General features: G+C 46.7%; 1 pseudogene; it reads left to right on the top strand.

Annotated features, from left to right (window-relative positions):
• The first annotated feature begins 3384 nt into the window (after positions 1–3384).
• On the top strand, positions 3385–12724 carry LOC9651411 (annotated as a pseudogene).
• The last annotated feature ends 328 nt before the right edge of the window (positions 12725–13052 follow it).

Genomic DNA, 13052 nt, shown 5'->3' with positions numbered 1-13052 from the left:
AGTGCACTGCTATCAAAATGGCTTTGTCGAAGAATTCTTGCAGCGCTCAAGAGCGAGAGACGTTGGTTAGAAGGCGGCTCGACCACAACATCGAGCAGAGAAGCTGCAGGACTGCATATTATCATAACAGGATTCTCTCCATGGAGAGACCTGACTCTTACCTCTGCATCATCCACGACAAAATGGACCAGAAAAAGACGTGCTTACCTCGACTCAATCCTGCCCCCAAGGCAATCTCTTCATCCATGCAGCTGCCTGTGTCTCTGTTTGGCATAATCGCTCATGGGCATGGTGCCCAGAACTATGGGAACTTCTTTGTACCTCTATGGGGTGGCGGGGGTGCAAACATGATGATTGCGTCCCTAGCAAAACACTTAAGGTCTCTGCAAAGTGCGCAGACTGAGCTGAACGGCCAACCCTTGCATAAGGCCCTTGTCGATCGAACCCCATACAGGGTTCAGCTGGAGGAGGAAAGGCTTGCAGTATCGCGTGGGGCCCCATGCCATCCCAGTGAATATGTTGGCCGTCAGATTGTAGGGTTATCACGTGAGGCCTCATGCCATTCCGACGAGGCTGGTCGCCCGGTGAATGCACAGCCTCATCCAAACGAAGCAGAATCTCAAGGAAGTTCTTGCGGCCGATGTGGCCTTCCACCCCATCTTCTGCTCCAAACAGACAATGCTGGCAGTGAGAACAAAAACATGTACGTCTTCGCGTACTTGGCGATGCTTGTTGCCAAAGGCATATTTGAAACGGTTACACTTGGCTTTCTCATGGTTGGGCACACTCATGAAGACGTCGATGCCATGTTCAGTCACCTGGCAGAGTCCCTCCGGCGATCCAATGTCCTCACCCTCCCACAACTCTACGATGAATTCCAAAATTGCATCAAAGGCACTGTTGAAGCTGCACTTCTAACAGAGGTTCCAGACTTTAAGGGGTTTGTAAGAGGCTACATCAGGGATGGATCCGAAACGCTGATTGGCCACTCCAAGCCTCTTCAGTTTCATTTCAGCATGTGTGACGGTGCTCCAGTGATGAGGTACAAGATGAGAGAATGGGACACAGTGTGGCTGCCAGTGGACGGCATTGAACTCTTCAAGAGAGATCCCATAACTGAGGAACCTATGATTCCTCAGGGTTCCCCACGGCCGATGCACCCGGATGGACTCAAAGACCAGGAAAGTATAGTGGCCGGGATTAGACAGCATATTGCCTTCTGGAAGAGGGGGTTGGTGTTTGGTGGAGAATCCTATTTTCAGAGGTGCAAGCCTTTGCTCGAATACTGGGAGAAGATTATATCTGCTATCCAAAATGGGCCGGTTGTATATGAAGAATTGGAAGAGTCCTTTTGGCCAGAACCCAGAGCACCAGATAGTAGCGGAACAATGTCCTCTGGAAATGCAGTGACAGATAACGATGTTGAGGATCACTATTGTGGGCCGAGGAACAAGAAGCCGGATTCAGCATTCAATCCAGTACAGGTCTGCAAAGGAATGGTCGTGCTTGTCAGACCCAGTAATAAAAAACAAATGATATGGGTGGGGCGCTGCATCACTGATGCAGAGGAGGACGCGGAAACTAACTCCTTCAATGTAACTGTGGAGTGGTTCAAGCCAAGTTCCGGATATACGAAGGATTGCCTAGAAAAGAGATGGGTGCTGAATCCAAGGGATCCCAGCATGAGCATATCGGTGGATAATGTTGTGCATGGTTGGATGCGGAAGCAGAGTGCCACCATCACCTTGCCAGACCATGCAAGAGATGCAGCAAGAGCATTCATAACTCGGGTTCAAGGTGAGATTCATTAATATTCCTTTACAAAGTTTCTAATGTATTTTATTTCAAGGTGAACAATCCGAATCTGAATCAGAGGAGGCTTGATATAGTGTGTGAGGTAAAACAAAGATGATGTGACATATGCATTTACCAATCACACGTGCATAAATCTAATAATATGGCGTGTGGCCCATATTAATGGCACATAAACCCATATTGTGGGCTTACGTGCTTTATGTACCATCATTCCCTTGCAGCGTGTGTGTTGGTTTCCTTTTATAACACAACGAACTCCATATTTTAGGGTGAAGAGCGTTCTCATGGCAAGCACAAAATCTGTAAGTGAGGCAGAAAAGGAGACGGAGAAGGAGATAGGTGAAGATGTAGAATATATAAGTCTTCCAAACTCCCCGTACTATACTCCAGGTGATCATTTTTCTGAACAAACGGCAACATTAACAACTATCGAGAACGCCCCAGTAACGTCAGAGACAACAATCCAAAGCAAAACAACTGACCCAGAGAAGGATGATAGTACCGCTGAGAGTACCAAAAAGGAGGTGTCCACTAGCGCTTAGGCTTATAATGGCGTGTGCCCTCATGCCATTTACTTGATCACCAAATACCTTTTTCCCTTTGCACTAGTATATCTTAATACCGGTCTGAGAAATAGAATGGCATGTGCCCTCAGGCCTTTTACTAAATCACCTTTGAAAGAAATGCAAGCCTCTATGTCGTAAAAAAAAGGTACTAGAGAAATTCCTTAATAATATGAATGTTATTTAGTTTCATGAAAATACACTAAGGGTCAAATGAGTTAAATGACTTCTCCAAACTAGCAATGCCTCTTGCTACACCTTCACAATTAGATTCGTTAGAAAAAGATAACATTGAATAATATCTAAATGTTCTCACCATTAAGTTATATGTCTGGCTAATAGGAATGATGTTCATCTTGGAAAGCTCACCACACGCTCAATGAACAAACAAATAGTGTGTGCGCGCATGCCATCGCTCTTCTTTAGCTTCAGATTCGGCTTGTTCACCTTGACAATGAGATTTATTATACAACTAGATGGACTCAGTCTGGACATAAGGTTACCGCGCTAGTCACCATGCCCCAGATATGTCTAGCCCCTGGACAAAAAACATATAATTTCACGTCATTTTCAAATACTTGAAAATTTGTACCTAGTCCCATTTTACTGAATAAATCCCACTTTAACGAAATAGAGCTTTATTAGTCTAAGTCTGTTAGTCTAAATCTAGTTATACTAAGTTCATCCCCATCCAACAGTACATTTCCAATGTCCTCACGACGTGATGGTAGTGAAAGTAATGGTGCTTTTTCACCTGCACTGTCCTCACAACGCACACTAGCAAAGTCATGAGGATTACCACCAAATCGGAAACATAATCACTATGATGGACAAACATCTACTGGATTGACATCACAAGAAACTAGCACACCACTATCAATCTCCAAAATGTCCAAGGCCAATACAAGCTCAAATAAACAAAAGCTACACAAGAGGCTCAGTGCAAGAAAGCAGAATTGGCAATGCGGGATGAACCAAAAGTCAAACTACAATGCCAAAGTGCATAATGTTTGTAGTTGATCTCAACTTTTCTACTCAGGGTGATTTTCTGATAAGCCTTCTATGAGATCTCCTTGTGAGAAGAAATCAGGACGATTGTAGCCCGCTGAAAGTGATTCTCATATGAGTAGATTGTACTATGTTCACTGCTGTTTTATGTATTTTGTTTTCAGGTCTGCAACTCTAGATGCAGAAAGATTTTCGCAATATTTTGGAGGTTGTCCTGTGGTTGTTGCTAAAGGCCAAACGTTTCCCGTCACAACATTTTACATGGAGGATATATACGAGAAATTGGCATATCATCTTTCATCGGATAATACAGCACCTATACAGAGTTATTCATCAAAGAGCAAGGATCGATCCATGTTTTTTATACCGGCTTTTGTTAAGAAACTTCTTGTGTGCAGAAAGAGTCTCATCATCTAGTTGATAAGAATAGAGGACGACAAAATCTCGCTTTTCAGGGATGGGGTGACGAACAAATCCTTGAAGAAACTGTTGTCAATCCCATGTACAAGCAGTCTCTGTATCATGATTACAGTGAAAGTACGCAGAAAAGTTTGGTAAGGCGCAAGCAAATGTTTCAGTCACATTCTGATCTGTGGTGCAGGCTAAAGTCAATGAAGATGTGATTGATTACGAGCTCCTCGAAGATCTTATCATGCATATCAATGGGACCGCAGAACCTGTAGCTCTTTTAGTCTTCCTTCCGGTGAGCTGTGACAGCGTTTCTTATCATTGCTTGTTTTTCCTAAATTCATTTCTTGTTGCAGGGAATGCCTGAAATTCTTCAGCTGCTTGATCGCCTACTTGTTTTGAAAGACTTCAGTGGTCCTGCATCAGACTGGATTCTCCCTTTGCATTCCTCTGTTGCTCCTGCAGACCAGCGAAAAGTCTTCCAGGTTCCTCCAAATGGCGTTCGTAAGGTAGATTCAATTCAAAATCTTTTCTGATAGATAGTTCAATTTATTTTCATCAGATAGTACTGGCTACAAACATTGCAGAAACAAGTGTGACGATTGAGGATGTCGTTCACGTCATCGATTGTGGAAAACACAAAGAGAATCGTTTTGATCCTCGACGGGTAATGTTTTTACTTCCATTAGCTTCAGCAGGCAACTGACATGGTTGTACAGAGAATGTCCCGCATGGCTGAGGCATGGATATCGCAAGCGAATGCTCAGCAGCGGAGAGGACGAGCTGGACGAGTGAAACCTGGCAACTGCTTTTGCCTCTACACTGAACATTGCTTCAGCAAACTTATGCGTCCATTTCAGGTAATTGGCAAAGATGAGTTATATCTTGTCAAAATTCACGCGACATTATGCAGCTACCGGAGATGCTTCGCGTTCCGCTGGTGGAACTCTGTTTGAAGATCAAGCTCCTTTCCGTTGAAAACGTAGCTTCATTTCTTGAGAAGGTATGATCTGTGTTTACAAGATCATCTGATTCCTTACCTGTGTGAAGCAGACTCTGCATCCTCCCAAGATAGAGGTATTGAGGGAATATTCGTGATTCCCTCTTGGGTCAAGTTGACCCGTCGTGTCTGTTCAGTTCTTATAGTCAATAAGAGAGACGCCCGGCAGGCCCCGGGCGTAGCGCCAGCAGCGGCTGGCATTCCAGAGTACATTCGTGATTTCTATCCGGAATATGGTATCGGAGCAGGATCACGTCCCACTCTGAAAAAGAAAGATGGCACCCTCATCTTCCTTAACCTTGGAAGTGTACGATGGCAAGGATTTCCAGTCATGGAAAACTCAGATGCTATTTTACTTCATGGAAAAGGATCTCTGGAGCGTGATCGAGAGCAGCCTCAAGCCAGAGGACGATGCAGATGAGAAAAAGGAGTGGGACGCCAAGAATAACAAAGCTTTAGGGGTCCTGGGACGAGGCCTCGGAAAGAAATATCGAAGCTACCTTGACATTGACAAGACGGCGAAGGAAAACTGGGATGCTGTGTGTGCGATCCTTGGTACAACAACCAGAGCAAGATTGCTGGAACTCAAATTACAGCTGAACAGCCGTAAACAGGGGGAGGCAGAATCCGTAAGTGATTTTGCCAGTGCTCTTGTAGACATCGCCAAGCAGATCGATGCAGTTCAAATGAAGGACTTCGATGAAGATGAGCTGATCACAGCTTTCTTCAAGGGGCTTAGCGGACCAATGCAACTCGCAGGGTCGCATCATTTAAGTTCCAGTAACACTTTCAGCCAGATCGTAGCCGACCTCACAGCGTTGGAGGGTTTTCTCAAGTCAGGGCAAGCGAGCTCAAATGAGAAAGAATTGGCACTCTTCGCAGGAAAGGGGAAACGATCTGTCACAGTGTGGGACAGACTAGGACCAACGAACGATCAGGGCGAGAGCAGCAAACCAGAAAAGTTGAAGAAGAAAAAGAAGAATGATCGCTGTAACATTTGCAAGAAACCAGGGCACTGGGCACGAGATTGCACAGACGAAGAGGCCAAGAAAGCTAAGGAGGCTCGAAAAGCTGAGGCAAAGAGACTGGCAGCAAGAAAGAACAAGTCTGCCAACTTTGCCAGGACAGCAGAAAGTAGCGAGGAAGACAACCAGGAGGATGTGGACGACCATGGCAGCTTGTTCATGGCCACTAGTATCCAGCAGGTTGTGAAGAACACTCTTGGCACAGAAGCAGAAGTGGTGTACCTTGATTCTGGGGCAAACAAACACATGACGCACCTCAGGAAATTTTTCACCACGTTGAAGAAGGTCCCAGGAAATAAGCGAATTTTTCTTGGCAACGACTACTCATACAAGGTGGAGGGTGTTGGGACGATCGACATCAAGCTGCCAACAGGACAGATTGCCAGCGTGAAGAATGTTTACTATGTTCCTGGACTGAACAAGACACTCTTCTCAGTGGGAAAGATTGCTGATCGTGATCTGGAGATCACATTCACAAAAAAGATGTGTGCAATCACAGACGTGAATGGAAATGGAATAGCTTGTGGGAGCAGACAGGCCGGTCTCTATCAACTTAATGCCGAGGTGGTGAAGCCAGTAAAAGCTTTTTTTGCTGGGACGAAAAAAGCAGTGGACCTCCAGATATGGCACAGGAGACTCGGCCACACCAACCTACAGGACATCAAAGAACTAGCGGCAAAAGAGATGGTAAAAGGTTTGGGCATCACTTCATCAAGTGCGATGAAGTTTTGTGAGCCGTGTGCACTCGGTAAACATCACCGGCTCCCTTTTCCACAGATAGCCACTAATTGTGCTAAAGAACCTCTAGCACTGATTCATTCTGATCTCTCTGGCAATATGCCCACACTTTCCAGAGACAAGAAGCTATACTTCGTGACCTTCATAGACGACTACTCACGAATCGTAGCAGTGAAGTTCCTCCAGCTCAAGTCAGAAGCCTTCCAGAAATTCAAGGAATACAAGGCTCAGGTGGAGTTGCAGACAGGAAAGAGAATCAAAATGCTAAGAAGTGATGGAGGTGGGGAGTATACATCCAAGGAATTTGCCAGTTTTTGTATTTCCTCTGGAATACAGCGGCAATTTTCAATCCCTGACACACAGCAGCAGAACGGTGTAGCAGAGCGTATGAATCGCACACTTCAGGAGGCAGCACGAACTCTCTTGCGAGACTCTGGCTTACCAAACTCGTTTTGGTGTGAGGCCATCGCAACGGCGGCATACTTGCGTAACCGCCAGCTTACAGCAGCTGTATCAGGGAAGACCCCATATGAAGCGTGGTATGGTGTAAAACCAGATGTGAGCCATCTACGTGTTTTTGGAAGCATTTGCTATGCGCATGTGCTGAAAAAGCACAGAGATAAACTCGCAAGCACAAGTCAAAAGTGTGTCCTTGTTGGATACGCAGACACAATGAAGGGCTATAAGCTCTTCAACCTCGAAACTCAGAAAATGATCGTGAGCAGGGACGTCATTTTTGACGAGTCCAGGACGTATGCGACAAGAAATCTCCTGCCACCGCCACAGTTTTCTCCCACGGAAGTAGCTGCGGATGACTCGGAAGAAAGTGAAAACGAATTTCCAGTTAGGGCACGCGCAGTCACACGAGGCAGAGCTGAAGGAGCCGGCCAGGGGAATGGAAACGGCGACCAGGATGATCCAGGAGGCAACGAGGACGGTGCAGAGAGCGTGGATGGTGCTGGAGGCGATCCAAATGGAGGTGAGGGCTTGCTCCCTGAAGCTGAAGGCTTGCCACTCGACACAGCAGGCGTTGGAACCAGTGGGAGCGCTAGAACAGAAAACCCAGTCAGCGGCGAGGAAGACCACGGTGGTGAGCGCACTGTTGGCAGGACCAGGGCTGAAAATAGTGAGGGCAGTTTGAGACGTTCTGGCCGTGAGCGCGCACTCACAGAGGCTGGCCGTCAATACAGGGAGCAGCTGGACATACAAGCAGCTAAGCGGGCTTCTCGGCAAGAAACCAAGGCTGCTAGAGACAGATCAGTGACAGTGCCAATTCCTGAGACCTCTTACGATCCAGCCTTTTATTTTGCCAACTCTAGCATGGAGGAAGAAGGGGAGCAAGGCGAGAACCAGCTTCTCCTTCTCTTCAGCCATGGCCGAGATGCACTTGTTCCGAAGACCATGGAAGAAGCTCTTGCCGGACCTGATGCAGATCAGTGGCGCACTGCTCGTCAAGCTGAGTACAGCTCATTGATGGAGAACAAGACCTGGGATCTTGTGGAGCTGCCACCTGGGAGGAAGGTGATTAAGACCAAGTTCCTCTTGCGGCTCAAGACAGGACCTGATGGAGACACGCGCTACAAAGTCAGATTTGTTGCGAGAGGATTCTCACAAGTCGAAGGAGTCGACTTCTATGAGACCTTTTCACCAGTGGTGAAGCTTGCATCAATTCGACTTCTCTACAACTTAGCAGCTCACGAAGACATGCACGTCGAGCACATGGATGTAACGACGGCGTTCCTGAATGGTGACTTGGAGGAGGAAGTCTACATTGAGCAACCAGCCGGATTTATTGCCAAAGGACGAGAGCACTTGGTGTGCAAGCTCAAGAAGGCCCTCTACGGCCTGAAGCAATCGCCTCGTGCCTGGTACGCAAAGATGAACTCGTTTCTTCTTGCCCTTGGCTTCGAGAGTCTCTCTGCAGACACTAATGTGTATATTAAGCAAGTGGGAGCTCTCCTGGTGCTGTTGGCTTTGTACGTGGACGACTGCTTGCTCCTCAGCAAAAGCAAGAAGCTGATTCATCAACTGAAGAAAGATCTCAGCTCGAGATTCAAGATGGTGGACCTTGGGAGCGTCAAGTACTGTCTTGGCATCCAGATCTTCAGAGACAGGAGGAAGGGCACACTCGAAATGTCTCAGAAGAAATATATTGAAGAGCTCCTCCAGAAATTCAGGCTTAGTGACGTCAACTCTGCATCAACGCCAATGGAAGTTGGCATGCACCTCAGTAAGGACATGGCACCTCAGACGGAAGCAGCGAAAGCAGTGATGGAGAGGATCCCGTACAGGCAGATGGTAGGCAGTTTAGTCTACCTCATGGTTTGTACCAGGCCAGACATCGCCTATTCAGTGGGAGTGGCTTCGCAGTTCCTGGCAAATCCCGGCTTCCAGCACTGGCAGGCAGTTAAGCGGGTGTTTCGTTACCTGAAGGGGACAGCCGATTATGTTTTGTGCTACACAAAACAAGAGCAGCCTCAACTCAAGCTGCGGGGATTCTCAGATGCAGACTGGGCAGGGGAAGTTGATCAGCGTAAATCAACTTCTGGCTACGTCTTCAGCCTGGGCAGCGCAGCAGTTACATGGAGCAGCCAGCGGCAGCCAATCGTGGCTCTCTCGAGCACAGAGGCTGAGTATATCGGGATGACCCAAGCAGCCAAGGAAATTCTTTGGCTCAGGACTCTGCTGAACGGTCTAAGCTACGAGCAACGGGAGGCAACGGTTCTGCATTGCGACAATCAAGGAGCTATTGCCTTGACGAAGAATCCAAGATTTCATCGCAGGACAAAACATATCCAGGTTCAGTTTCATTTTATTCGTGAACAGGTAGCGGTGAAGAAAGTGGAACTCGTCTACTGTGCTACCACGGAGATGGTGGCAGATATATTCACGAAGGCACTTCCACCAGCAGTGTTCGCGCGACACGTACAAGCTCTGGGCGTGAAGAAAAGAAGTATCGCGAGCTCAACTTGAGTGGGAGTATTGAGGGAATATTCGTGATTCCCTCTTGGGTCAAGTTGACCCGTCGTGTCTGTTCAGTTCTTATAGTCAATAAGAGAGACGCCCGGCAGGCCCCGGGCGTAGCGCCATCAGCGGCTGGCATTCCAGAGTACATTCGTGATTTCTATCCGGAATAAGAGGCAGTTGAAAGTGCATTGTTCATTCTTCGGGAGGTACTGTTTCAGCTGATGTGAAAGCTGATCATGTGATTGCGCAGGTAGGAGCATTGACTGAAAATGAAAACATCACGCCGCTAGGATACCATCTCGCAGCAGTGCCCGTCGACGTACATATTGGCAAGGTAGTTCCTGTGATTTTGATGATATCAAGTTCATGCTTTCGTTTTAAATCACAGATGATGCTGTATGGTGTTCTTCTCGGCTGCCTTGGTCCGGTACTTACCATAGCAGCCTACCTAAGTCACAAATCTCCGTTTGTTGCACCTGTTGGCCAGGTATGTTTCTTCGTTTCAACTCTGTAGAGCCCAACTTTTGATGCACAGAGGGATGCTGCTGAAAGATCAAAGCATGTCTTTTAGTGAACCATCCGACTCGAGTTCCAACAACACCATTGCTGCTAAACAACAGTCAGATCCTCTTGTTATCGTTGCGGCATATAATAGCTGGAGACGAATACTGTTACAGGTAAAGCTCGAGTTCCAACAACACCATTGCTGCTAAACAACAGTCAGATCATCTTGTTATCGTTGCGGCATATAATAGCTGGAGACGAATACTGTTACAGGTAAAGCTCGTGTTGAATCAACTTCGTCTTTATGATGTTCCTTGCCAGGGAGGTGCTAGGACTGCGAAGCAGTTTTGAGAGGCAAACCTTTTAAGCGTGCCTGTTTTGAACATGCTCAGGTGGTTTCCATGTTTCAGAAGTTGCCTTAGCTGATCCCGTTCGTTGTGACCAGAGAAATGCGATTACAGTTCGTTAAGCTTCCCAGAGATATTGGCTTCATCAAACAGGTTCTGTTTTCCTCCCATTCTGAACTCTATTGTTAACTGTATGCACCAAGAAGAGTATAGAACTGCCGATGCTGATCGATGGCTGGACGATTTGAATTGTCCATTGAACAAGAATGCAAACTCTGGTGCCGTCATCAAGGTTTTTTTTTCCTGGCTGAGTGAGTTTTTCCGTTTGCAGTCTGTGTTGTGCGCGGGATTCTTTCCAAATCTCGCAGCAATGCAGGAGGAAAGCGTGAAGGCAGGTCATGCAAACGCCCTCAATCAGCATGCCGGTCTTGCTTCAGAAACGAAGCCAAGGTGGAGTGATGGGCGTCGGGAAGTTTTCATCCATCCCTCGTCAATCAACTCCGAACTGAAAGAGTTTCAGCACCCCTATTTGGTCTTCCATGAAAAAGTAAGTCAAAACAGACAGAGAAGCTTTCTTTCTGATCTTGAATTCTGAATGCAGGTAGAGACGTCCAAAGTCTCTCCGAGATACGACAATGATTTCCCCATTGTCTATTCTTCTTTTCGGTGGTTCTATCAAAGTTCAACACCAGGTAAGATTCACGATTAACGAACTTTGTTGTATGATCTTGTTCGTTTGAAGCTCGGAAACGCGACTGTGGACGGCTGGATGAAGATGAATGTAGCTGCACGGACTGCTGTGCATTTGAAAGAGCTTCGAGCTTCACTCAATTCGCTTGTGGACGAGTTGATGAATTCGCCTCAGGAAAGTATTCTTTGTTCATCTCGCCCAAGCTATACCCTAAACAGTGTCAATGCAGGCATTGAAAGCGAAGCAGGATGTGGCTACTACTTTGCAATTCCAAACTGAGGATCGTCTTCAGTAAACCGTGTGTTGATTTGAGCCTTGACTAATCTGAACAGGAAGGAAGTCAGAAAGATGAAGTAAGTCGTTTAAAAATGAACTTGATCTTCATAGTTTGTCGTCTTCTGGTGTGGAGGAATTAACTTCCCATGGCCACATTATCGCTAAGTAAGTGCATAACTCTAAGACCCTAAACCCCAATTCGGCTACCTGATCAGTGAAATCATCCAAGCAAAAACAGGCACTTCTGATCACATGCTACACGAAAAGCATCCAAGAGCATCCTTGTGGGGTAGCGCTGGGAGGGGGGAACGCCGGCAACACAGATCTAAGAAGCTGTTGCTGCGCTCTTCTTATATGCACAATTGCCAACAACACCAGCGACACATACATGGTGAAGATTGCGGCCAGTTTTGCCATCGGTTCCATTGCTCTCGTACTTGCCATTGCTGAGGCAGGGGCTGGTCTTCTTCTTGCAGAATCAGTACCTCTGATTACAGCCATTGGAACCAGCACTGTAGTATCATCTCTCACACGCTTTGCAACCATAGCTACCGTAGCAGCTAAAGTAGCTGGGAGCGCTAAATTTGAGTCCTCTGTGTTGGCGTTGGATGTGGTGAACTTCGTCAAAGAGAATCTGAAAATCGACGATGAGGCATGTATGCACTTTTGCTTTGTGAGTTTGATGGCAAAGTTAATATCACAGGTGGGGGGGCGTTTCGGGTTATCCAGAATGTGACTCTGAAATAAGCCACTTGTCGTAGAGTTCGTGTTGATCCTGACAATCCCGAGAAAGTTCTGCTTGACACTCTTTACAAGAATCAATCCCGAGTTCACACAGGTATGAGATTAAGCCCTATCTTGAAAATGGACATGAGGAGCTGGTTACTATTGCACTCAACCACAACTCATCTTCTGGTGACGATTCTGCAATGAGGCCCAAGAGAGATCAAGGTGACGTTATCCAACAAGAGGAACAAGCAGTGCAGGAAGATGTTGAAGAAGGAGAAGAGCAGCCAGCAGAAGAAGAAAACCATGAAGAACCACTGGAAGAGCAGCCTGAAGCAGAGCCACAACTAGAAGAGCAACCTCCACCAGAGCCACAACCGGAGGAGCAGCCTCAAGCGGAGCCACAACCGGAAGACCAGCCCCAAACAAAGCCACAACCAAAAGAACATCCCCAAGCAGAGTCACAGCCAGAAGAGCAGCCACAAGCAGAGCCACAACGAGAAGATCAACCGGAGCCACAAACAGAAAAGCAACCTCAAACTGAGCTAGAGCAACCTCAAGCACAATCGGAAGAGCAGCCCCAAGCACAATCACAACCAGAAGAGCAGGCTCAAGAGGAGTCACAACTGGAAGCAAATCCGGAAGAGTTATGTTGATATATAATTTATATTTAGTCTAATGTGGTATTTATATATAAATATAAATATATATTCTTAAGTCATCTATAATAATAAGGAAGAGATTCAAAAGGGTATTTCTTTAACCATGTCTTAGCAAATAATCATGTTGATTTTGCTCCCAGCTAATGGGAAGCGGCCAACTGCATGGGGCAAGAGAAGAAGGTGCTACAATGCATGTGACATGCATGTGTTCTGTAGCACATCTTGCTAGAGTTCCAGCCCTCCTGTTGGAACCTGATCAATGCAATCCAGGATTGTGGGCGATGCTAGTGATCACTGCTGTCCAGGAGACTAGAGTTGGATT

The sequence above is a fragment of the Selaginella moellendorffii genome, unplaced genomic scaffold, assembly GCF_000143415.4.
Source record: "Selaginella moellendorffii unplaced genomic scaffold, v1.0 SELMOscaffold_97, whole genome shotgun sequence".
In the NCBI taxonomy this organism is placed as follows: domain Eukaryota; kingdom Viridiplantae; phylum Streptophyta; class Lycopodiopsida; order Selaginellales; family Selaginellaceae; genus Selaginella; species Selaginella moellendorffii.
Note: the sequence above shows the minus strand (reverse complement) of the source record. Positions and strands in the feature narration are given on the sequence as shown.